This window comes from Bos mutus, chromosome 21, assembly GCF_027580195.1.
Source record: "Bos mutus isolate GX-2022 chromosome 21, NWIPB_WYAK_1.1, whole genome shotgun sequence".
NCBI lineage: Eukaryota > Metazoa > Chordata > Mammalia > Artiodactyla > Bovidae > Bos > Bos mutus.
This window is the reverse complement of record NC_091637.1, coordinates 40,559,952-40,585,844: the sequence shown is the minus strand read 5'-3', so window position 1 is coordinate 40,585,844 and position 25,893 is coordinate 40,559,952. Positions and strand designations below refer to the sequence as shown.

At 38.8% G+C, this 25,893-nt stretch overlaps 1 long non-coding RNA gene and 1 pseudogene across 4 annotated transcripts in view; both read left to right on the top strand.

Annotated features, from left to right (window-relative positions):
• Window positions 1–25,893, top strand: part of LOC138984423 (uncharacterized) — a 151,267-nt gene that overhangs the window by 34,101 nt on the left and 91,273 nt on the right. The window lies entirely within an intron of this gene.
• LOC102280852 (small ribosomal subunit protein eS25-like) lies at window positions 882–24,050 on the top strand (annotated as a pseudogene).

Sequence of the window (25,893 nt, the reverse complement as noted above, 5' to 3'; positions counted from 1 at the left end):
TAAACCTCAATAAATGTGTTTAACACTAGATATGGTACAGCCTGGAGAAGGAAATGGCAACCCACTCCTGTGTTCTTGCCTGGAGAATCCCAGGGACGGAGGAGCCTGGTGGGCTGCCGTCTCTGGGGTCACACAGAGTCGGACACGACTGAAGTGACGCAGCAGCAACAGCATGGTACAGCCATTATCACCCCAACAAAGGGAGAAAAGGAATTGGAAGATATGAAAAAGAAATAGATGTATGAGGAAATCTAATATATATGTAATTGGGAGTCCCAATTAGAGTGAGAGTGGTTAGGTAATATTTAAAGAAATATAGGCTTTAAGTTTTCCAGAATTAACTTCTTCCATAGACCCTAGAAACAAATTGTTTGAAAAAGAATGGAAAGCCCCAGTAGTTCTAAAACTATTAAAAAATTCAACCGGCAGTTAGTATTTTCACATGAAGAAAACTCCAGACCCAGATTGTTCTACAGGTGAGTCCTACCAAATTTTCAAGAAGTAAACTTGCAGAAATTATTTCAGAGAATGGAAAACTTATTCTATGAGGCCACTTTGGCCTTGGTACCAAATCCAGCCAAATTTCAATATGGAAGAGAAAATTACAGGTCGGTCTTACTCATTAAAATATCTACTGATAGAATCCATCAGTCAATAACGAATACCCAGGCACTTCCCTGGTGGTCCAGTGGCTAAGACTCCACACTCCTAATGCAGGGGCCAAGTTCAGTCCCAGGCTGGGGAACTAGAAACCACGTGCTGCAACTGAAGTGTTTGCCTGCTGCAACTGAGACCCAGTGCAGCCAAAGAAAGAAAGAAATATTAAAAGAGAATGAATACCCAAGCCCGAAGGAGATGGTTAAAGGAAGTAAAAACAAGGAATGGAGCTCACTAGCATGGAAATCAGAAGATACTGCCAGGTATATTCTGTGCACTTCTGCACACTCCACCATAGCGAGAGCACACGTAAGTGGGTACACGTTTTTAGCCATGTTCTGTTTTTTAGATTGTCAGTCATACAGGAAGATCTTTATCTTATTTTGCTTAATACTTATGTATATCCTTTTGAATATATGTAGAATTATGTATATCTTTGTGTGTATGTATATGTGCCTATATATGAATTTCAATGAAAAGGTGATGGCATTAAAAATAAGCTCATAATGGAGTGAAATGGCCAAAAAGAAGTAAAAAGAACAAAGCAGAATTGGGTCTGAAACTAATGCTAAGCATAAGCCATGCAGTTTGGGAAATTTCAGCCAGTTAAAATAGAGTTTGGACTCAAATGATGAAGTGAAAGCAAAGGTTGCTCAGTGGTGTCCGACTCTTTGCGACCCCATGGGCTGTGTGCATGGAATTCTCCAGGTCAGAATACTGGAGTGGGTAACCTTTCCCTTCTCCAGGGAATTTTCCCAACCCAGGGATCAAACCCAGGTCTCCTGCATTGTAGCGGATTCTTTACCAGCTGAGCCACAAGGGAAGCCCAAGAATACTGTAGTGGGTAGCCTATCCCTTCTCAGTGGATCTTTCTGACCCAGGAATTGAACTGGGGTCTCCTGCATTGCAGACAGATTCTCTACCATCTGAGCTATGAGGGAAGCCCTAAATGATGAAAAGTTGCAGCAAATGAGCCAATACCCAACTGTCTATTGAGGAGATAGATGCAGAAAATAGGTGGAAGAAAATTCTCTAGCCTTCTAACATTTCTTCAGCGATCCTCAGCTTTGGGTCAGGACCCCAGGGTATCAGAATCTCTTGATAACTTTTCCAAAATATACACGTATCTTCATTGATTTTTGGTATCTGCTCTTTTCTATGAGACTCACACCTCTAATTCACACTGATCAAGGCTGAGCATGGGTGGTTTATGGCAGAGAGTATCATGGTGGAAGTACCTCTGTCTATGTGGAAGCCATGGAAGTATGGCTAATTTCCCTTACATTTTCTTTATTTTATTTTATTTTAGTTTTTACTTTACAATATTGTATTGGTTTTGCCATACATCAACATGTATCCACCACAGGTGTACATGTGTTCCCCATCCTGAACCCCCCTCCCACCTCCCTCCCCATACCGTCCCTCTGGGTCATCCCAGGGCACCAGCCCCAAACTTCCTGTATCCTGCATTGAACCTGAATCGTCAGTCCCTTCCATTTTCTACTGACTTGACAGCTTATGTCTGTTCAGGTTTGTGTCCATGCGGGGAGAACAGCTAACCTGTAATAGTGGGTCAGGAGTCTAGATCAACTACATATTATCCATGTGACCCTGAGCAAATCAAATTTGTCTCTTAGCATTAATTTCTTGACTGTAAAATGGGAGAAAATAATGCTTACTTAGCAGAGTTTCTGTGGATGAAGTAGGAAGTATGTAAAGCCCTCAATGTATCAATAGAATGTGGTACATAGTAAACCCTCAATAAATTGAGTTTACAGTTTATAACAACAGAAGCATGACTTTCCTAAATCATTATACATAACATGTTTGTGTGTTTGTGTATGTATAAATATTTAAAGGAGAAATATTTGTCAATGGACTTGGGGTGTTTTATATGTTCAGCAATTATTAGCAACTGTAGTAGGGAACCATTCAGATGCATTAGCTGAGGAACTTGCTCAAGGAACTTTCGAACCACTTTATTAGAATTTTGGTACTGCCAGCAAACTGAGAAATGATACTGATAACTGATCCTTGAATTCCTTTTTTATATTTCTGGAGTGGAACCAAGGGGTTCTGTGGCTCAGATCTGACTGACTTTAAAGACAAAATCCTGCAGCCTAAATATTGGTAGCAAATGGTTGAATTTTCTTCCCTCATGGGTTTCCTTCTAGCAAAACTTTTATTTTTCTTTTCACTGAGTAGTCACAGAGGTGCCAGTCTAATTATTGCTTTCTTCTTGAAGATTTTATAAGAACTGCAGAAACTTAAAGAGAGCTTGTTGAGTTCAAATATCCACTGTAATTTTTTTTTTTTACAAATATATCATTTGTGGCCATAGAATTAATCAAGTACAGAACCTAAAACACACAAAACGAAAACAAAGGCAAGCTTCACCACCCTTGTGGAAGAAGATGGTTGCCCTTTGTCTAGTGGAAGAATAATTAGACCCCGAAGTATTGAGATTCTCGTTTTGATCTTCACTTGAAGTTAATGTAGCTTCTGAGTTTTAGCCTCACTGATATTTATGGTTCTTAAAATTATGTTGTAATTATTGCTGAACTGTTAATATTGTTGAAGTCATTGGAACAAAATTATAGTGCTTTAGTCCTTAGAAATTAAATACTTTTAATTTGGTAATTAATATACTCTTACATTTCTTTATTCCAGGAAAAGTTATTGCAAAGTCATAAAACTCAGAAGTACATTAAAACAATTAAACATTTTTGAAGACATTTTCTTTAAAACTTTTGTTAGAAAGTTTATGTTAAAATTTTGCTAGTTTATGATTAAATGTAAGCAATTTCGAATATTGCACATATTTTTGGGCCTCTGCCATCCAACTCTTTCCTTGGCATGGTCAAAAAATTGCAGAAATATATTCACCTATGCATGAATAACATTGGATACCTTTTGTATCCAGTAATCACTCTTGGCTTTTACTTGCTGAATTTTTCCAAGCACGTTCTCTATTACTATGATATTGAAATGTTTTAAAACTGTTTTTATTGTAATAAAACAGAAACAGAAATTTGCATGAAACAAATATAAAACATAGTGAATTATTATTAGTTGAATATACTTGTAACCATACTAAAAATTTTAAAAAGTGAATACATTAGAGTCTCATGGGTTGTTGAGAAGGTAAATTGGTGCAGTGATTTTGGAGGGATATTGGCAATTTAAAATTCACATGCATGCTTTTGTCCAAGTTTTCACTTCTAGAAATTTACACTAAAATATACATGAGTATATATACACAAGGATTTTTTTTTTTGCAACATCTGTTCATTCAGCAAACATCTTATAACCTGTCCGCTGTGGTCCACTGTTTCAGGCACTGAAAATATAGTAAAGAATAGAAAAAAAAAAAAAAAAAAAGACCAATAAAGTCTCATAGAGTTTACATTTTAGCAGAATAGGCAATAATCAAATGAAAACATGAGACACGGGGTAGTAATAATTGTCATAATAAAAATAAAATAGAGGGAAGAGATAGAAAATGGCTGGGTTGGGGATCAGGCACTTTATATTTGTTTGGGAAAGAACATGTGTGAATTGATACTTGAATAAGATGAAGGAGTCAGCCTTGTGGAGAACAGGGCAAAGTGTTATAGTGGGGGAGCAGCCGTTATGAAGACCCTAAGGTGGAACTTGTGTATGTGAACAGAAGCAGGAAGGCTAATGGAACTGAATTCTAGTGACCTGGGGGCAGTGGTGGAAAATACAGGCAGAGTAATTAGATCATAAGGATCTGGGTAATGACAGAAAATCATTAGAAGAATTTGAGAGGGGAAAGAATATGATTTGATGTACACTTTCAAGCTTTAATTTTCAAATATTTCAAAGTTTCAAGAATAGTACAAAGAAATACCCTAGCCCTTTATTCAGATTTACCAATTTTTAACCTTTTGCTACATTTGCAGTCTCATTCTCTCTTTATATATATATGTATAAGATACAAATATGTATTTCAGTCTTAACATACTCATGTGTAATTACTGTATAGCTACAGTGCAGTTATCAAATTCAGGAAGTTTAGCGTTGATAAGATATTTTTTTATCAGTCCGTGTTCCAGTTTTGTCAGTTGTTCCATAGTGTCCAAATATGTCATTTGTTCCGTAAGGTAGCAAATTTCCTGCACCTGTCTTTAGAATAGGATCCAATCTAGGATGATATAGTGCATTTAGTTGTCATGTCTTTTTGTTTTCTTTTCTTTGTCCTTGTGGTGTGTGACATCTTAGTTTCCTGACCAGGGACCAAACCCATTCCCCCTCTCCGCCTACACTGGAAGCATGGAGTCTCAACCGCTGGATGCCAGGGACATCCTGTCATGACTTTTTAATCTCCTTTATGGTACAGTTCCTTAACCTTTCTTTGTCTTTCATGACATTGACGGTTTTGAAGAAAGCAGGCAAGTTATCTTAACAAATGTTCTTCACTTAGGTTGGTTTTTCTCATGATTAGATTCAGGGTGTTTATTTCCAGTTGGAATTCCACATAAAAATGCTGCATCTTCCTCATGGTAAAAAACTGTTTATACATTGTTTGTTTATACACTGTTTATAATTGTTGATGTTAATTTTGATCACCTGGTTAGGGGATTCTGTGGTTTCTCCACTGTATAGTTACTAAAACTTTTCCTCCCTTGGTGTTTTTTAGGTATTATGTAGTATCATTCTAAAGAAAAGTTTAAAATTTAATTTTATTAAATTTTTAAAGTAAAATTTCCTGTATACAATGTGCAATGTCAGTTTAAAAATACAAATATAAGAACATATGTGGAATCATATGATACTACACAATCTGTATTTTATAGCTTTTATATGCATATTTGTTTCGTTCTTACAGGACATTGGAAACACTGCACACAATGAACACAGCTATTTTGATTTTGCTTCTCAGTATGCTTACATTTCACCAACACTACTTTCGGCTTACTGATGAGTAAGACTGCAAGCAAAAGCAGCAAGGGTTGCCCTTGTTTTTCCTTTCCTTCTCTGTCTGTCACCACATTCAGTTTAAGTGGTTGGGAAACACAAGGAAGTAACACAAATGAAAAAGGATGCGATAAGTTTCCTGGGTCCTTCTTGTTTCTTTTAATGCCATTTCCTTCTTTCTGTGCTGGAAGTAAGTTCCAGTTCCAACAGCACGGCCTTTAGGACCGTCAGTGCCCCTACTGAGGCGTGGGCCAACCACGCTTACCTCGTCCTCGTTCTGAGGCTCACCGACCTCCCGCAGGTGGCGGCCTCTGGAATTCTGTGCTCACGGGACAAGAGGGACGTTGGAAGCCAGTGGGGTGGCAAGGAGGGCCAGACACACATATTGAGTACACCTCCTCTGCTTGCCCACATGATCCTCTATCCCATAGGACTTCACTTAAAAAATACAAGTTCAAAGACAGAAGTATTAAGAAATTCAAGGTGGCAGTAGCAGAGCGTGAAACCAAGCTTGGAGCCTTTCTAAGTGGGGCCCTGTGGAGCTGGCCCTGCCCCCTCATTTATCAGTCATCCCTCTTTTCCAGGAAAGACCCACCGCCTTCTTTGTTTACCTACATAGGTGTATATTTATTTATTATTAATATGGACTCATAAAGGGCAATGCCGAAGAATGTTCAAACATTCTTTGAATGGTGTTTTAGGAGTGTCTCTTTTATATAGCCAACAAAGAGTCGGACAACAATTTAGCAGCTGAACAACAACAATTTATACGGCATAGAGTTGTGTTTCAATTTATGAGCCAATTTAAAATTTTTTCTTTTAATGGACAAGCTAAGCCCATTAAGTGTTCTTGCCTAGAGAATCCCAGGGACGGGGGAGCCTGGTGGGCTGCTGTCTATGGGGTCGCACAGAGTCAGACACGACTGAAGCGACTTAGCAGCAGCAAGCCCATTAAAGTTTATTGATATGTTTTATTAATATTGTAATGTACATCTGATATATTATAATTTATATCTGTATCTTATGATATATATGTTTTATCTCAACTTTGTTATATTATTTAATGTTACAACGGCTGTTTGCTGCTAAGTTGTGTTTGACTCTCTTCAACCCTATGAACGGTAGCCCCCCAGGTGCCTCTGTCCAAGAAATTTTCCAGGCAAGAATAATGTAGTGGGTTGCCATTTCCTTCTCCACTGGATCTTCCCAACCTAGGGATCAAACCAGCGTCCCCTCTTTGGCAGGCAGATAGATTCTTTACCACTGAGCCACCTGGGAAGCCCAGCGTTACAATTACCGGATGCAGTTATATTCACTGTGTCAGTCTATGTAATGTGTCTTCTTTGCTTTAAAATTTTTACATTTGATATTGAGCAAGATTTGTATCGTTATCCTTGTGGTTATCTTTGTATTTATCCCTGGAAGAGTGCCCTTAATCCCCCTTTTCTTACTTTCTACTAGCTGGTCTGTCAGTTTTAAATGATGTCCCTGACTCCTGCCTATTACCATTATAATACTCATTGATCTTTTCCTACTGTTTCCTTTTTTGGAAGTTGCACTCTTTCTGCTTTGTCAGAACGTATAACGTTCACATACTGTTCTCACAACCCTGTCCCTGCCTTTGTTTTATTCTTTAGTTCTACCATTAGATACAAGAACTGCTCACCAAGTCTGTTTACTGCTCTTTAGCCATTTCTTTCTTGCTGTGATAAAGTTATCCTCTGGGAAAGGGGTCAACAGTCTTTTTTCTGTAAAAGGACCAGAGAATGTATATTTTAGGCTTTACATTCTTTTTAAAAATTGAAGTATAGTTTATTTTATTAGTTTCAGGTATGTGGCACAGTGATTCAATATTTTTCTATCACATGCACTCTTTACTGCTGCAATTTGCCTGCTTCCTCTCCCTCCCTCTCTTCCTCTTCCTATTCTTCTTCCTTCCCCTTTCTCTTCTTTCTTATCCCCCTTCATCTCCTCCTCCTCCATCTTCTACAATCCTTTAAAATATAAAGCATTCTTCATTCATAGGCCATACAAAAATACGTCACGGGCCAGAGTAGACCCATGGACTGTAGTCTCCCACCTCCTGCTTTAATAGACTCTTTCAAGAGGTTTTTTGAGTATTCTATTTCTTGAGTTCCTATACATTCATAACCATTTTTTAAAATATATTTGATGCTTGAAGGACATTATGCTATACAATTATTGGTTTATGATTTCTTTCCTTGAGTTTCTTGAAAATGCTGGCCCTTTGCTTTATATGTTGCCCTTATGAAACTTTATCCCAATCTAAAGTTTCTTACTCCTGTAAGTAATTTGATGTTCTTTTGGCCTTGAAATGTTGAGGAATATTTTTAGCCTTTAAATTTTGATATTATAGGTCAATAGTCTCAGGCAAATGAAGGGCTCTTTCAGTAGGTTTAAGTTTTCTCTTATTTCCAGAAAGTTTTATTGAGTTATAGTATTAAATATTAGTTATGCTCACTGTTTGTTTTTTTTTTCCCTTGGTACTGGATGGAAGACAATTGGCATGTTTTATTTCTGAAGAATGCTTATGTATTTTCACTTTTTATTTCCTATTCCCCTTTGCTATCACTTTCCAAGTGTCCCCATCTCTTCTTTATTTATCTCTTTCTCTTCCAGAATTAACATTTCCTCTTCTCTCGCTTCTGGTTCTTTTTACTTTTAAGGCCCTTTCTTCTATCAGGTGCCATGTACAACTAAATTCTTGGACTTGTGTTCAGTATTTTGGTACTTACACTGGACTTTTTCTTTCGGGGGGTAATGTTATTTGTGTTTTGTTTGAATCCTCTGCTGTCTTCTCCTCTTTTTTACAGAGTGTCTTAAGGCTCCTGTGTCACTGTTCTCTACATTCATAGACTTGCATTGTTGGTGGGAGCTATGGCGGAATTTAAGTTTATTTCTCTACTTTTAGGTGATTTGAAATTCATGACATTCTCTATTTCATTGTGATGTTAAAGGCATGTATCACATTTGGTTTTATTTGTACTCCTTGTTGGTATACCAGCCTCCAAAATGATAAAAAAATAAATGCCTGTTGTTTATAAGCTGTGGTATTTTGTTAGAAATAAAAGCGGTATTTCTAACAAAATATTTTGTTAGAAAGCAGCCATAACAGACTAACACAATGATCAGTCTATTTATTTATCAATTTACAGAATGAGTTGGCATACTAGCAGCCTTCATAAATGACCAGTGAGTTGTTTATTTTTATCATTATTTTGTTTTATTATGGATTCACGGGTTTTATTTTGAATAGAGAAAGAAATAATCTGTACTTTCTCTAACATATCTACTTACTACTTTATTTTTGCACATTCTCTTCTGATTCTGTCCATTGGCTTACGTATTTTTCCCTAGCTATAATTAACAAGTCTCTTTGGTTTTATATTCTACCTAATATTATGAAATGTGAACTCATTGCAAATAGAAATTTTATTCTATTTTGTTCACTAATATGTTCCTAGTGTCTCAAATAGTGACTGGAACATAGTAGATGCTCAAAAAAATTTGTTGAGTGAATAAATGAATTACTGCACTTCGAAACTGTTTCTTCTAAATATGTGTTTAAATTCATCAAACACATTAAAATGTTGTAGCATGGTTAAAGAGTACTGTTTGTTTTCCTCGTAGTAAAACTCTATTTATTCTTCTGAAACTACTATTTATTAGTCTTTGGAAAGTGACATCCTGGAGGGGAAAATGCTCTATTACGTTTCCTGGAAATAATTAAGAAAGTTATTATTTGTGTTATGTCAGTCTGGGAGGAACATAGCAAGTGTTTCAGAGGTCTTATTTTGAAGTTATGATCCTTAATCTTTTTCTGGAATGGTATAATGGAGAGAACAACATAAGCTGAGTCAGTTGGAAAGTACCTGGAAGATATTATTAGACTCTAACATGGATCTAGTAATTGAAAGAGTTTTAAATATGGCATATGGCCGGATAAAATTCAGTACAGTTAATTACTGCTGAGAGGAAACAGAAAATAATATGTAACGGGGACTTAAAACAGACAAATATGGCTAAAATTTTGAATTTTAAGGTAGGGTAAACATGTCTTGAATCAGTAATGTTAGTGGGATGTGTTAAAAGGATAAGTACATGGCATTAAAGGGCACAATGGCAGAATGTTATATAAGTGTTGGGATCAGAGTAGCGTACTAGGGACTGGAGTTAAATTCTAGGACAGAAGTTACAAGTTCAGTCGCTCAGTAGTGTCCGACTCTTTGCGACCCCATGAACTGCAGCATGCCAGGCCTCCCTGTCCATCACCAACTCCTGGAGTTTACCCAAACTCATGTCCGTTGAGTTGGTGATGCCATTCAACCATCTCATCCTCTGTTGTCCCCTTCTCCTCCTGCCCTCAATCTTTCCCAGCATCTGGGTCTTTTCAAATGAGTCAACTCTTCACATCACGTGGCCAAAGTACTGGAGTTTCAGCTTCAACATCAGTCCTTCCAATGAACACCCAGGACTGATCTGCTTTAGGATGGACTGGTTGGATCTCCTTGCAGTCCAAGGGACTCTCAAGAGTCTTCGCCAACACCACAGTTCAAAAACATCAATTCTTTGGTGCTCAGCTTTCTTTATAGTCCAACTCTCACATCCATACATGACCACTGGAAAAACCATAGCGTTGACTAGATGGACCTTTGTTGAAAAAGTAATGTCTTTGCTTTTTAATATGCTGTCTAGGTTGGTCATAACTTTCCTTCCAAGGAATAAGGGTCTTTTAATTTCATGGCTGCAATCACCATCTGCAGTGATTTGGAGCCCCCAAAAAATAAAGTCAGCAAGCTGGGGCTCCACAAAACCCCTTCACATAGGTTTTGTTTGAGTGAAAGAAAGACCTTTAAAAAGTGGGAGATGTGGACATACAAATCTGTATTCCCTGTGTCTCTTGAAAACTTGCAAATTTGGCAGTTCTGGGTCTTCATTCCTACCTATAAGCAGTAGACTAGTGCTGACTTACTGTTGCTGTTGTTGTTCAATCGCTGTGTCTGACTCTCTGTGACCCCATGGACTATAGCACTCCAGGCTTCTCTGTGCATCAGTATCTCCCAGAGTTTCCTGACTAGTAGCTGCCTGTTTAAATTGGGACTTGTCCCATCCTTTCCTCCACACACCCCCACTCCCTAGCTCTAAGACAGTAGGGGTATTGTTACATGTCTTCCTCTGGCAGCTGTTTTTCCTATACCAGGCCCATGGCCTGTTTTAATGGTCTCCTAGAGCCTTGGTGGCTCAGTGGTAAAGAATCCACTTGCAATACAGAAGACTTGAGGAGATGCAGGTTTGATCCCTGGGTCAGGAAGATCCCCTGGAGAAGGAAATGGCGACCCAGTCCAGTATTCTTGCCTGGAAAATCCTGTGGAGAGAGAAGCCCAGGCAGACTACAGTCCATGGGGTCACAAAAGAGTCAGACAAAACTAAATGACTAAGCAACAACAAATTTCACCACACTGGTAAGGAAAGGATTCCCACTATAGGGTCGTGATGGAGGCTGTACACATGACACTCGACAGTGGACAGATGATGTTGTTCAGTCGCTAAGTCACATCTGACTCTTTGCAACCTCATGGATTATAGCACGCCAAGCTTCCCTATCCTTCACTATCTCCCAGAGTTTGCTCAAACCCATGTCCATTGAGTCGGTGGTGCTGTCTAACCATCTCATCCTCTGCTGCCCGCTTCTCCTTTTGCCTTCAATCTTTCCCAGCGTCAAGGTGAGTTGGATCTTCATATCAAGTGGCCAAAATATTGGATCTTCAGTAGAAATATTGGTTTCCCTGGTGGCTCAGATGGTAAAGCATCTGCTTATAATGTGGGAAACCTGGGTTCAATCCCTGGGTTGGGAAGATCCCCTGGAGAAGGAAATGGCAACCCACTCCAGTACTCTTGCCTGGAAAATCCCATGGACAGAGGAGCTTAGGCTACATACAGTCCATGGGGTCGCAAAGAGTTGGACATGACTGAGTGACTTCACTTTCACTTTTTAGCATCAATCCTTCCAGTGAATATTCAGGACTGATTTCCTTAAGGATTGACTGGTTTGATCTTCTTGCAGTCCAGGAGACTCTCAAGGGTCTTCTCCAGCATCACAGTTCAAAAGCATCAATTCTTCAATGCTTAGCCTACTTTATGGTCCAACTTTCACATCTGTACTTGACTACTGGAAAAACCATAGCTTTAACTATGTGGAGCTTTGTTGGCAAACCGATGTCTCTGCTTTTTAATATGCTGTCTAAGTTTGTCATAGCATTTCCTCCAAGGAGCAAGTGCCTTTAATTGCATGGCTGTAGTCACTGTCCACAGTGATTTTGGACCCCAACAAAATAAAATCTGTCACTGTTTCCCCTTTTTCTCCATCTATTTGCCATGCAGTGATGAAACTGGATGCTATGACCTTAGTTTTTGAATGTTGAGTTTTAAGCCAGCTTTTTTACTCTCATCTTTCATGCTCATCAAGAGGTTCTTTAGTTCCTCTTCATTTTCTGCCTTTAGAGTGATATCATCTGCTTATCTGAGGTTGTTGATATCTCTCCTGGCAATCTTAATTCTACCTTGTGATTCATCCACTCCAGTATTTTGCATGATGTACTCTGCATATAAGCTAAATAAGCAGGGTGACAACATACAGCCTTGTTGTACTCCTTTCCCAATTTTGAACCAGTCTGTTGTTCCATATCTGGTCCTAACTGTTGCTTCTTGACCCGCATACAGGTTTCTCAGGAGGCAGATAAGGTGGTCTGGTATTCCCATTTCTTGAAGAATTTTCCAGTTTGTTGTGATCCACACAGTCTAAGGCTTTAGCGTAGTCAGTGAAGTAGAAGTAGATGTTTTTCTGGAAATCCCTTGCTTTCTCTGTGATCCAGTGAATGTTGGCAATTGCCTTTTCTAAGTGCAATTTATACATCTGGAAGTTCTCAGTTCATGTACTGCTGAAACCTAGCTTGAAGGATTTTGAGCATTATCTTGCTAGCATGTGAAATGAGTTCAGTTGTGTGGTAGTTTGAACATTCTTTGGCATTGCCCTTCTTTGGAATTGTAATGAAGACAGATCTTTTCTGGTCCTGTGGCCACTGCTGAGTTTTCCAAATTTCTGGCATATTGAGTGCAGCACTTTAATAGCATCATCTTTTAGGATTTAAAATAGCTCAGCTGCAATTCCATCACCTCCACTAGCTTTGTTCATAGTAATGCTTCCTAAGACCCACTTGACTTCACACTCCACGGCGTGTGTGTGAAGTCTAGGTGTGTCATGCTCTAGGTGTGTAACCGCACTGTTGTGGTTATCCAGGCCATTATGTTTTTTTGGGTTTTTTTTGGTATAGTTCTTCTGTGTATTCTTGATAACTCTTCTTAATCTCTTCTGCTTCTGTTAGATCCATACCATTTCTGTCTGGATACTTGAGATGACAACAATTTATGAATCACATATACCATCAGCCCTCCTGCCATGGAAGGCAACATAGGGATACATTCAGGAAGAGAGTGAACAAGCAGACAAATATCTAAAGGGTGAGGCAACTTCTGGTTCCTATAGGAAGGTGTGATTGGCTAGTTTGAATAATTTAGGGATGAGAAGGACCTGGACCAGGTGGCCTTAATAAGAACCGTTGCTTGTCTAGGAGACCTTATCCATGGGGCCGAGTGGGAAAGAGAACTTTCAGTTAGGCCGTATGAGGCCCTCTTGATTTCTCCAGATATCTAGGCAGCACATATTGCTGGGCCTTCATTTTAGGTCTCACACCAAAATACCTTGCTTTACTCATTTACTTGGCTTGCTTAGCCCTGTATCTAGGAAGAGGAATTTTTTTAAACTCTACAGTTTGTGGGATTGAAATACATTGGCAAGAATAGTTGTATAGTTTTCTTCTGTGAAAATTAAAAAGAAATACAATGAACAAAAGCAAAAAAAAAATTCTTATTGTTATTTTTTTTTATCGTACTTCTGTCCAGAGTGGTTAGCTTTTAGTATCTTTTAGGAATTCTTCTAATCACAAGATGGCATTTGAGTTGGTATTAAGAAAAACTTCAGGGATCTCCCTGGTGGTCCAGTGATTAAGATTTGGCCTTCCAGTGCAGGGGGTGAGGGTTTGATCCCTGGTTGGGGAGCTAAGATCCCACATGCCTTTCAGCCCAAAAAACCAAAACATAAAGCTGAAACAATATTGTAACAACTTTAATAAAGGCTTTTAAAATGGTCCACATTAAAAAAAAATCTTAAGGGAAAGTTTATAACAGGGTTGATGGTGAAATAGGTTACCAAGGAAACATTCATTCAGCCAATATTTTTCCACTTGCTCGAAAATGTTTATTAAGCACAAGCTGTGTCAAATGTGAAGGCTTTAAAAACTGCAGGGTTCATTTTCTTTCCTCTGAGAGCCCACATCGCTTTATGAGACAGAGTTAAGCTAACAATTATGATGCAGGGTGGTAGGCACTATCAGGATGGATCAGAGAGAACAAAGACAGGAAAGGTGGGAACAAAGAACAAAGACGGCAACACTATCTTCTTGGAGGTTAAATTCTTTGAAAATTACTGACATCTGGGCTGATTCAAGTATAGTTTTGAAGTTGAGAAAGCTTGTCTTTCAGGGTTTTTCCAAGGTGAGTGTTTCTGAAATCCTCAATTGGAAAATTAGTAACTTCTGTATAAAGGTGTCACAGGTACAGTTCATTAAATGAAATGATTCCACCAATTCTGTAGATTCCATGCCCTTTCTCTGTGATAAAATTTCTCTACAGTCTGTTGTTCCCTAATCCATTGGGTATCTTATAAGCCATAGTGGTTCAAGAACGCATATGTCTGAGGACAGACTTCCTTGGTCGGTTCTCTCCAAGGTCCTACACCTGACTCTGAAGTCTGAGAGGTGAGTCCTGGCCTCTTAGCAGTGGACTCAGCCCAGGTGCAGAGGGTGTAGGTGTGTCTATGTGTGTGTACACACACACATACACAGCATGCCATCATCAAGTGAGTGAGTGGCTATATTTTAAAGCCAGAATGTAAACAACTTGAGCATTCTTGGTCATTGTATCGGAGAAGGCAATGGCAACCCACTCCAGTATTTTTGCCTGTAAAATCCCATGGGCAGAGGAGCCTGGTGGGCTGCAGTCCATGGGGTCACTATGAGTCCGGCACGACTGAGTGACTTCATTTTCACTTTTCACTTTCCTGCATTGGAGAAGGAAATGGCAACCCACTCCAGTGTTCTTGCCTGGAGAATCCCAGGGATGGGGGAACCTGGTGGGCTGCCGTCTACGCCTGAAGCAACTTAGCAGCAGCAGCAGCCGTTGTATAGTAATTATATACGTGTCTGTCTTCTCTCATTTCTATTGGCATAAATCAGAATTTCCTAGATACATTCTTTAGAATACCGATTCCCTCAGATGCTCTCAAAATAAATTCCATGATCAAAAAGGATCATGGAGAAATTCCATGATCAAAAAGGTCTAAGAAATGCAGCATATATGTAAATAGCCTATTTTTTTTGTTGCTTCTACTGTTTACAAACCTTTTTGCTAGGTGCTTTAAAAATTTATTTTACCTAAAGTGTATATTTTTAAAACATTTTCATTGAGGATATGGAAAGTTACATTACCATATGTAAAATAGATAGCCAGTGGGAATTTGCTATATGGCTCAGGAAACTCAGAGTGTCTCTGTATCAGTCTAGAGGGATGGGATGGGGAGGGAAATAAGAGGGAGGTTCAAAAGGGAGGGGATATATGTATACCTATGGCTGATTCATATTGAGGTTTGACAGAAAACAAAAAAATTCTGTAAAGCAATTATCCTTCAATTAAAAAATAAATAAAATATTTTAATTAGAGGATAATTGCTTTACAGTGTTGGTTTCTGCCATACATCAGCATGAATCAGACATAGGTGTACACATGTCCCCTCCCTTTTAAACCTCCCACCCACCCCATCCCACCCGTCTGGGTTGTCACAGAGCACTCCTGATGTATATTTTAACTTCAGAGTTAGGATTCTATGGGACCACTTTGAGAAATCATGGTCCCAGCAGAAAACAGATGAGTGATTGGAAGAGATTTTAATGAAGAAATGATTTACAAAGCATGGGTAGGATCTAGAGAAATCAGGACAGATATTGGAATACGCTGGGGCTGGCCAACAAGGAGACACTTCCTCTGGTCCTAAATGGACAGGACAGAAAGCCCTTATTAGTCCTTGCAGAGGGAGAATTCCTGGGGAAGACCTTCTAATAGGAGCTGCGGCCAGTCTGTGGTGACACTTCTTTCTTTGATCCCCTGTTGATTTTCTTTAGCTAAACCCAAGGGATGCCAGAAGGTAAGGGAGGCATTTGATTTAGTCCATACAGTCAGCCTTCTGAGGCACAGAAAAGGGTGGAGGATAAATCTGGAGGGGCAAACGGGTGATAATCCAGCCTATAAATAATTAAGAACTGATTAGATTGAAAGAGTCAATCAGCTTTTAGTCCTAATAACACTTAAACGGTCACTGGAAGAGATCATGCGAATTATCTGTGAATAAGTAGTGTTCTAGGTATGTTTCTCTCAATGTTTCCTTTTTCTTTTCTTACTTTGAAGAGCCCAGAATGAGATAAGACTTTCCACAACGAAATTATCATGGAACAGCTTGGGGTGCTATTACCAATAGGAAATAGTAAAAGAAAGTTTTCATTGCCATTTGGTCTGACCTGATTCTAACCCATAATGTTGTTAATACTTGTATTTGCCACCTGTTCAAAAAGCACAGCAAAGCTAAAGCAATAAGAGATCTTGAATTGAGGTGGTGGTGGCAGAGACCACCACCAGCTGCCTGCAGAATCAGTTCTTTCCTTCTTCCATAGTAACAGCGTTATAGTCAGTTACCTGATGAATAGACATGATGTTTGCCACTTCTGGATGAAGCCTTTCGAAGAATAAGAATTCTTCCTCCATTTTCTGTTCAACCAGCTGGATGCAGATGATAAGAAGGCCACAGAGAAGCCACAGGATGGAAGGAACTTTGGTTCCTGAATCAGTGCATGTAGAAAAGCTGCCTGCTGACCTGAACACCTGTTCTGAACTGTTATATAAACAAGAAATAAACTACTATTGTATTTAAGCCACTGCATATTTGCATCTGTTTGATTCAGCAGTTTATTTAGCCTACCCAAAGTAATACAGATACCATTAGAATTTTAATCTCAAATACTTAAATTATTTATTATATGTTTACAACCCTTATGTGGTAAGCAGGGCAGGCACCTATTTTATAGGCAAAACAGTGAGGAATATGGAGATTTGTAAATTCTTTCAACAAATACTTATTGACCATTAGGGAAATTTGTTGCAAACAATTTATTAAATCATTATTTTATGAGAGCATTCATTCTTTCATTCATTTTATAAATATTTACTCAGGGCTTTCAATGTGTCCTTCAGGAGCTCACAGTCTAGTATAAAAGACAAATACTAAATTTAAAAATTAAGGACATAAATTGCTACAGTGTTTAGTACTCATGAGAATAATGTGTATCAGGAAAGCATATAATAGGGGGTTTGACCTAGTCAGATAAGTAGGCGAAGGGAATCCTGAAGAAGTGATGATTAAACTAAGATATGAGAGAAATATATATATTTCGGCTGGTGAGAAAGAGGAGGGAACTTTCCTAAAAGAGAACAATGTGTATAAAAGCCCTGAGTTGGATGGAAAGGGCTGGTGACTATGGGGGTAGGAGAGAGGCCGTCTACATTTTTCTTCTATTTTTCTTTTTATTTACATATTTTTATAAAATATACATATACCCCCTCCCTTTTGAGCCTCCCTCTGGGAGCTCTGGATTTAAAGATGAAGTCAAGGAGGATAAAGCTGTAGAGGAGGTGGGAAAGTGGGCAGAGAGGTGTCTTAGTCAGCTTGGGCTGCTGTAACGAAATGCTGTGGACTGGGTGACTTAAACAACTGACACTTATTTTCAGTTCTAGAGACAGGGGAGTCCAGTAGCAAGATGCCAGCAAATTTGGTTGTTGCTGAGGACTCTCTCTGGCTTGCAGATGACCACCTTCTCGCTGTACCCTCACACAGCAGAGAGAAGACACTAGGCTGTCTCTTCCTCTTCTTCAGTTCAGTTCAGTTCAGTCGCTCAGTCATGTCCGACTCTTTGCGACCCCATGAATCGCAGCATGTCAGGCCTCCCTGTCCATCACCAACTCCCGGAGTTCACTCAGACTCACGTCCATGGAGTCAGTGATGCCATCCAGCCATCTCATCCTCTGTCGCCCCATTCTCCTCCTGCCCCTCAATCCCTCTCAGCATCAGAGTCTTTTCCAATGAGTCAACTCTTCGCATGAGGTGGCCAAAGTACTGGAGTTTCACTAATTCCTTCTTCGGAGCACAGCACAGCTCTCTGGCTGATCGTAACTAGAGATTTCCTCAGCTCCCGCATTTGTTCAGCTCTTTGTGATTGTTCTTTTCCCAGAAGCTGTTCTTTTGTTGGTGTTTCCTCTCAGCCCAGCCTTGTCAGGTTTCACCCTGTGCATGAGCTCATTATTTGGCCCCAACTTAAGGGATCCTGTTTAAGTTTCTGAGCTCCTTCTCTATTCAAGCCCCTTTTCTCTGAGATCCTATCCTAAAGATTTTAGAGATTTAGTTGCTTTGAATTCTACCATCTTTTTCCTCAACTTGGCAAAATGGCTGTATTTGGGCATCTACCACTAATTATTATACATATATTAGCCTTGTTTGATATTGATTTTCTCATGTGTAATATGTGTATTGTTGAATTAGATTAGATAATCTCTAAAGCTGGAAAAGGAAATGGCAACCCACTCCAATATTCTTGCTTGGGAAATCCCATGGATAGAGGAACCTGGTGGGCTACAGTCCATGGGGATCACAAAAGTCAGACATGACTTGGTGACTAAACACAGTTCAGAAATTCAGTGATTTGCCTCTAGAATGATCAGTCTTAAGGAGTTTTCATTACAAATAGTTAATGACATTCTACTTTTGATATTTTATGCTGTAAACCCACACAGATGGGGAATAATGGTTAGTTCTGAGTAATAAAATATTCTGGTTAGTAGCTTATCATCAAACATGCCAGACACAATTTGAAAACCAAAAGTCTTCAAAGTTAATAACATATTCAAAATACTATATTGAACAGGTTTTGTTAGGTGACTCAGAAGATGTTTCAGGATTACAGCTCCTCATAGGAACCATCATGGACATGAATCATCATTGTACCTTGGGTTTATAGGAGTACGAATTGGTAGAAACTTCTAGTTGCTACAATGTTGTATAAATCACCCTTTATATTCCTTGTTTTCAATAATTTCAAGATGCTACCAATCGTGAAGAACAACTATTGTAAAAAACCAACCTCTTGCAGAATCTTTATCTAAATTGTCAATTACCACTTACTTTTTAACATTTAAGTTATCATTCTCAAAGGAAAAAGCTATTTTTTCTCTTTATTTTTTAAAGATAATTTTATTTACGTATTTATCTATTTATTTTTGGCTATGCTGGGTCTTCATTGCTGCACGTGCTTTTCTCCAGTTGTGGCGAGGGGGCACTACTCTAGTTGCGATGCACAGGCTTCTCATTGAAGTGGCTTTTTTGTTTCGGAGCATGGACTCCAGGGCACATGGGCTGCAGTGGTGGCAGCACTTGGGCCCAGTAGTTGTGTTCATGTGCTCTAGAGCTCAGGCTCAGTAGTTGGGTGCGTGGGCTCTGTTGCTCTACAGCATGTGCAATCTTCCTAGACCAAGGATGGAACCCATATCTCTTGCCTTGCAGGCGGATTCTTTACCACTGAGCCACCAGGGAAGCCCCTGTTTTCTCTTTATTACTTTATTTTTAACTATACCATCAGATGCTTACTGATTCTCTAGTTGTCAAATTCAGGAGATATTACTAAAACATGAAAAGCAAAAAAAAATTAATAAAAGTGATTTGGGAAATAGAAGAAACATACTGGTTTTTCAGAGGAACGTTTTCCCATGGTAACTTCTTGGAGCTACTCTCCTTTTGTAGAATCTAAATACTGATGGAATAAAAAAAAAATTTAAGCAAAGCTTCATGGGAGGAGTTCATGCGCGAAAGTCAAATTGAATTATTTTGTCACCTGATGGGTTAGGAAAACTTCTATGAAACTATTTCTTGTGAATCTGAGAAAACTCCCTGAGTCAGTGAATTCAGAATGCATAGACAGAGTATTTTACCTTGGCGTCTGAGTGATTTGAAAGAATGCTATGCATGTTTTGATACTGTAGTTCATTCTTTGGTTTCTACTGTCTAATATTAACACAGAGACCAGAATAACACTAATAAAACCAGATACGCCGCTCCTCTGCCCAGAACCATCTGGTTGCTTTCCCCCTCATTCAGAGTAAAAGCCAGATTCTGTAAAGTGGCCTCTCCCCTTAGCTTGCTCTTTCCGTCCCTTGTTTCTAGCCACCCCTGTTGACAGCAGCTTCTGGAACCCTACAGGCCAGCTTTGTCTGGTTCCTGTGGTCCCTCTGAATGGAGCAGTCTCACTCCATGTCTTGCTCTTTCACCAATTTCTGGTCTTAGCTCTCTGTTATCTGTTCAGTAAACCCTAATCTGACCACTCTTCAATAGTGGACCTTCCAGTTAAAAATTTTTAATGGAAATTTTTACTGAGATAATTGTAGACTTACACACAATGGTAAGAAATAAAACAGAGATCCCATGTACCTTTTGCCTCATTTCCCCCAAAGATAACTATACAACATCATAACCAAGATATTGACATTGAAACCATCTACAAACCTTGTTTGGATTTCCTATATTAATTTTAAAGTATAATTTATTTTTTTTGCAGCACTTCTTATTGTCCAAAATATTTTATATTTTACATATTCTGTTTATTGACTTACCCTACCTCACTAGAATGTGAGCTCCAGGAAAGTAGTGATTTTTGTTTGTTTTGTTCATATCCTTATCTCAGGACCTGGAACAGAGTCTGGCAGAGTGGATACTTACTTTTTGTTGAGTTAATGGATGAACTGTATAGTGTCTCACACTGGATTCTGTGTGCGGGATGATTCAGTGCAGTGACACTGTACTGTACGTAAAAGGGAGAAGCGAGACTCTTCACACTGAGAAATGCCTCTGATTTGTGATAAGTTCTGTTGGCAGCAGCCATCATCTCTGAAGTGCTACAGAACTTAAGATCTATAGTCTGGAAAGAGCCAAAAGCCTTTGATTTTCTGCCCTAGAACCTTTATCGTCTTAAGTCATTAAAGAGTAGCTAAAGCTAGTAACAAATCTGAAAATTCACTCTTCATTTTTATTAACTACATTACAACCTAGAGACAGTAAACAAATCAGATCCAAATGGTTAAATAAAGCTGGTTCATCATTAGAAGAATGAACTGATGATACTGCATAGCAGGGCCACCTTTAGTTTAAATTCCCAGGTCTTCCCGTTGTTCACTGGTAGCCATCCAGGATCTGACAAGTCAATTCAGAATGTCAGTAAAAAAGGATTCTGATGGAACTGCATTTTTCTCAAAGACCTGTCTGGCTAAAAACAGTACAGAGAACAATTCTTGATTTATCTCTCAGAATGTTAAGGATACAGATAGAAAACTGTATGCTCATGGTCAAATTTTGACCATAAGGTAAAATTTGCTGGTAATGAACAGGGTGATGAGAAACGTGAGGAAGTCAAATACTTTGTACAACCTGTTTGGGGCACAGTTTGACTGTACTCTTCAATTCGTGTATTCTTTGCATCAGCTTTTATATTTCCAGGACTTTAACAAATATTATTCACAGATTTGCTATAATGGAGATGATGACCTTAAGTTTCTTTGTTTGACAACTCTAAATATGGAACTTATTTGTCACTGACAGAAATAGTTTGCTAAGGAGAAGAAATATTTATATCATTTTTTTTTCTCATCTCATTGGCTCTGCAGAATTCTATAATCTTCTGGAAGCTTTGTTTAGACAACTCTAATATATCCTATATCCTCAAAGGTTAGAATTACAATGAATCAGAATGACATTTCTTATGACATCTGAATTATTAAGGATGATATTCATTTTTTTATATGTAACAGGAGAACTGAAAGTAAGTTTCTAAAACTTCCAAAATATAAGATATGTGGAAAAGGAAGACTACAAAATTATTTATGCAGTTTTGTTATTTATATACTATATAAACTGTATATATATTATGTGTTCAACTTAAGAATGTGAAATTCACTCAGTCATATCCAACTCTTTGTGACCCCATGAACTATACAGTCCATGGAATTCTCCAGGCCAGAATACTGGAGTGGGTAGCCTTTCCCTTCTCCAGGGGATCTTCCCAACCCAGGGATTGAACACAGTCTCCCGCACTGCAGGCAGATTCGTTAATCTGTCTGTGCAGTGCAGGAGACCCAGTTCTATTCCTGGGAAATCAGTAGGAGAAGGGATAGGCTACCCACTCTAGTATTCTTGGGCTTCCCATGTGGTTCAGCTGGTAAAGAATCCACCTGCAATGCAGGAGGCCTGGGTTTGATCACTGGTTTGGGAAGATACTCTGGAGAAGGGAAAGGCTACCCACATCAGTATTCTGGCCTTGAGAATTCCATGGACTACAGTCCATGGGGTCGCAAAGAGTTGGACATGACTGAGCCACTCTCACTTTCAAACTGTATATATAATACATTAAAGACATTTTTTCCAAAATGTTTGTAATAACATAAGAATAGAAATGTCCCAAATGAACATTGATATGGGACTGGTGAAAAAATTAGGATTTATCCATATTTAGGAAATTACACAGCTGTAGAAAAAAAGAAATGTTATTTGTGCTGATAAGAAACAAGCTCCAAGGTATACTTCTGAGTAAAAAGCGACTTGTAGGGCAGGGTGTATGGTCTGATCCAGTTGGGGTTTAAAATGGGATATGTACACACATATATATGTATGCAAATACAATGTACATCAAAATGCATAGAGTATTTCCAGAGAATACACAAAACACATAACAATGTTTGCCTCTGGGAGAAGAGGGAGTGACTTGCTTTTTATTTTTTTATTCATTTGTATACCATTTGTGTCTTTTTTTTTAGTTTAGAAGAATAAAAAGCTACATGTTAAGGACATATAGGATATCCTTATATATGTTAAGGATATCCTCACCTCAATTAAGGATAGCCAGACAGGATGAAGGCCAGAATCATTCCATGTGAACCTCAACCTGTAGGAATACATGTTTGGAAAACTTCATTAAAGAAATGGGCATGATTCTGTGACATGAAACTCTTTGAGGAAAATATGATTCAAGTAGGAGAGGATTCTTTTACATAAAATAATTCTTATGTTGTCATCACAGATGATCCAGTGAAAAAAAACAAGGAAAAGAAGAAGGTATCATTTCCAGAGAGCTGTCTAGTAAACTCAGATTTTAAAAAGATATGAATAAAAGATGAAAAGAAGGACGTATGCCAGGAGAAGTTTAGAGAGTGGTCCAGAACTGCATAAATGGTGTCAGGAATAGTTGTACCCCACCATGAGTCAAGCGTAAGAACAATAAATAGTTACTGGTGATTGAGAGCATAGGCCAGACTTGGCCTGGATCATCACATTGCATCTTTATGACAACCCCATGAATTGTCATCACAATTAGAATTCAATATTCAGTTGGAAATATTACCACAATTATTGTCACCTTACTCTACTGACAAGCAAGTGAAGTACAGAGAGGATAAGTGATTCATCCAAGATAATAGAACCAGAAGGAAGAAGACAGGCCCTACTCATTTTTTTTAATTTATTTGGTTGTGCTGGGTCTTACATGTGGCACCCAGGATCTTCCATCTTCCTTGTGGCATGTGGAATCTTTAGTTGTTGCATGCGGGATCTGGTTCCCTGACCTGGAATTGAACCCTGGCCCCCTGGATTGGGAGTATGGAGTCTGAACCACTAGACTAAGTTATTAATAATAATGTAATAACTCTTAATTATTACATTATTATTTTTCCAGTAGCCAAAAATATGCCAGCAGAAGTGATAGGCTTTTTGTCCAACAGCTTAGTAAGGCTAAGTGGTAGCAGTTGCTCTCCGAACTTCACTGATGCTGCCCAAGGACAATAAGAAGAAAGAAGAAAGATGCCAGAAAGTCGGCCAAGAAAAACAAAGATCCAATGAACAAATCTGGGGGCAAGGCCAAAAAGAAGTGATCCAAAGACAGAGTTTGAGACCAGCTCAATAACCTAGACTTGTTTGACAAACTCTGTAAGGAAGTTTCCAACCAGAAGCTCACAGCCTCACTGTCATCTCTGAGAGACTAAGGATTCACAGTTTTCTGGCCAGGGCAGCCTTTCAGGAGCTCCTTAGTAAAGGACTTATTAAGCTGGTTTCAAAGCACAGAGATCAAGTATCTTACAACACCAAGGGTGGAGATGCCCCAGCCACTGGCAAAGATGCATGAACAGGTCCTTCCAGCTGTACCTTTTGAAAAATGAAACTTTATTAAATAAAAGAAGTAGTAGAGATGGCACTGCTAGTGAAGAAAAATTTAGTGAAGTTAAAGGAAATGTTCTGTATTAAAATGTTTTTGATCATAGAGTGTAAGATGAGATATTTTGTCTCTGTCACTAAGTTCAGTGGGGCTTCCCAGGTGGCGCTAGTGGTAAAGAACCCACCTGCGGAAGACCTCCTGGAGGAGGGCATGGCAACCCACTGCAGTATACTGGAGAATCCAATGGATGGAGGAGTCTGGCAGGCAATGGGAGTCCATGGGGTCCATGGGGTTGCAAAGACCAGGACATGACTAAAGTGACTTAGCAGGCACACATTCAAGGAGAGTAGCATGAAACAGTTCTTGTGGTCTTGGGTTGTGTTAATTGTAACAAAGTATGAAGAACAAAGAAGATGGTAGACTTAATTCAGCAACCACACCCAGGCACTGTGAAACACCAAACTTTAAACAATTAGAAGATGACCCATTGATATCATTAGAGAAAAATTTGAAAAGAAAAATACGCCAGAATTGCAGTCCCCACTGCAATTACTAAAATTTTTTCATGTTACTCCCAAGTAACATTCCACAAGCAGATGCATTTTAATGCAATTGTGTGTGTAAACTGTTTTGCATTTTCTTTTCCCACATATCACATATAATCATTTTAATTATCATTTTTGGAAATTGAATAATTTTCTGTCATGTTGATGCACCATAATTGACTAAACCAAATTGTTGAGTAGTTAGCCTGTTTGCATTTTCTTTCCATTATAGGGAAATGTCCTTTTGATCAATTGGAATTTTAACTTTTCTGAGTGGGTTGTATTATGGTTGTCTAAACATAGCTCCAGGCTGGATATAGAATTTTTCAGAGCCAGTGGAATAGAAAAGGAATGATAGAATGTTTCTACATTTATTCTTCATTAGCCAGTGGTTTTTCTGTCAGTAATTTGTACTATCCTGAGTAAAGGAGGGAGTGACAGTTATCCCAAAGGTTGTCTTAATACATGAAAATCAAACCACAGCAATATCTCTGGGGGAAAGAGATGAGTACATGTTCTTTAGATCAGAGTAACTGCAACAAAGAGGACGCTGATCTGGGAAAGATTGAGGGCAGGAGGAGAAGGGGGTGACAGAGGATGAGATGGTTTGATGTAATCACAGACTCAATAGACATGAGTTTGCACAAACTCCGGCAGAAGATGAAGGACAGGGAAGCCTGGGATGCTTCAGTCCCTGGGGTCACAAAGAGTCAGACGTAACTTGGCAACTGAACAGCAGTAACAACTGCAGCAGTTATGTTGGAAATGAGTGATCAGTTGCTGGGATATATTGCTGTGGTCTGTTAGAATCAGTAAATAGGAAAAACTGAAAATTATTTCGCTTCTTGAGCAGATTTGAGCTTGACTGTGGTGTTTCCCAAAGCCATACCCTCTCGTGTCCATCTGGTAAACTTTAATTCCTTTCTTAAGAGATAGGTTACCTGACTCCGTTTTTGTGAAACTTTTCTTCTCCTTTCCAGCACAGAACTCTGCAATTCACTTTTATTCTCACATTCACAACTCAGTTTTTCAGAATAAACTAAGAGTTCCTTGGGCCTGGGACTTTGTCTTGCTCATCGTTCTAGCTCGGCCATCTATCAATGTATCTGGCTTGTAGTAATTTTTTAAAAAGAATTTAATAAGTGTTTGTTGAGTGCACTAGAGTGAACAATAAGAATCTATTTCACCTATTGTACTTTGTCCAACAACTTAAATACCAAGGAATGTTCCTGGTTTTACTGTATAGTGGGTGCACGTGCTCGTGCACA